At 49.6% G+C, this 1491-nt stretch overlaps 1 non-coding gene across 1 annotated transcript; it reads left to right on the forward strand.

Annotated features, from left to right (window-relative positions):
- The first annotated feature begins 335 nt into the window (after positions 1-335).
- LOC119926066 lies at positions 336-473 on the forward strand. Its single transcript, XR_005449979.1, has one exon. It is a non-coding gene; the product is annotated as a small nucleolar RNA SNORA7 (small nucleolar RNA).
- Positions 474-1491: the final 1018 nt, after the last annotated feature.

Below are 1491 nucleotides of genomic sequence, written 5' to 3' on the forward strand. Positions count from 1 at the left end.
GGGTTCCCCCAGCTTCTGGTGAGGGAGGTCTTGTTCCAGATCCAGGGAGGAGTATTGGGTCACCGAGAATACATTTCAGCTTCGGGAGGGGAGGAGAAATTCAGCTCCAACCCATTCCCCGCTCCAGGATGCAGAGACCCAACTGTTCTGGAGAAATCCATTGCTTCTTCCCTGGCAATGAGAAGCTCACAGGGAGGGAGGGATATCTGCTCCTGGAGCCTTCCTTCTCCTTGGCCCCAAGCCACACACCTAATAAGAATAATAATAATTGTGGTATTTGTCAAGCACTTACTATGTGCTGGGCACTGTACTAAGTGCTGGAGTATATGTAAGATCCTCTCTCAGGGTCGTACCTGGAGAGTTTCCAGTACTCGACCAGTCTTGACTACAGGAGGGAGAGTCAAGCAGAGGCATAACCATTCCATTCCTAGCTTGGGTAGTGGCTAGCGAGTGGAAGTTAATCTGCTACAAGTCTAAACAGCAGTGGCATGGAAGAGAGTTGAGGGCTGACACTCAAGTTTACTGCTTGGAAGGAGGCAATGGTAAGCCACTTCCAGATTTTTACCAAGAAAACTCGATGGATACACTGCCAGAACAATTGCAGATGGAGTTGGGTTGTTCTGGGAGAGATGTGTCCATCGTGTTGCTATAGGTAGGAGGTGACTCGACAGCATAAGACAAGATACAAGATAATCGGGTTGGACACAGTCCCTGTCCCATAAGAGGCTCACCGTCTTAATCCCCATTATACAGATGAGGAACTGAGGCAAAGAGAAGTGATTTGCCCAAGGTCACACAGCAGACACATGGTGGAGTCAGGATTAGAACCCAGGTCCTCTGATTCCCAGGCCTGTGCTATTTCCAGTAGGGGTGTAGCTGCAGTTCTTACAGAAGGGGCTGAGAAGAGGAAAACTGCAGAACTTTGTGCATCCTGTGGGATTCCCCCAGCCAGGTGGTGCCTGCTATGCCGGAGCCCATCCAGACTGGCATTCCGCCTTCCGGGCTTCAGGCCTCACCTTCCTGGAGCAGCAGTGGCAGCTGAAGCAAGCAATGGCAGTAGCATTTCCCCCCTCCTGACTCCCCGGAGCCCAGCCACCTCCTGTCATTCATTTGTTCAATCGTATTTATTGAGCACTCACTGAGTGTAGAGCACTGTACTAAGCACTTGGGAAGTACAAGTCGGCACATATAGAGATGGTCCCTACCCAAAACGGGTTCACGACCTGGGTCCTCGAAGGCCAAGGAGAGTCTTGGAATTGGGGACCAGGTCTTTGAAGCTTTTTATGATGAAGATAATGACCTGAAATCTATCAATCAGTCGAATTGATCGAGCACTTACTAAGCACTTGGGAGAGTACGGTATAACAAAGTTGGTAGACACGTTCCTTGCAATGAGGATGATGATGATGATGGCATTTGTTAAGTGCTTACTATGTGCGAAACAGTGTTCTAAGCGCTGGGAGGATACAAGGTGATCAGGTTGTCCCATGT

Source organism: Tachyglossus aculeatus, chromosome 3, assembly GCF_015852505.1.
Source record: "Tachyglossus aculeatus isolate mTacAcu1 chromosome 3, mTacAcu1.pri, whole genome shotgun sequence".
Lineage (NCBI taxonomy): Eukaryota > Metazoa > Chordata > Mammalia > Monotremata > Tachyglossidae > Tachyglossus > Tachyglossus aculeatus.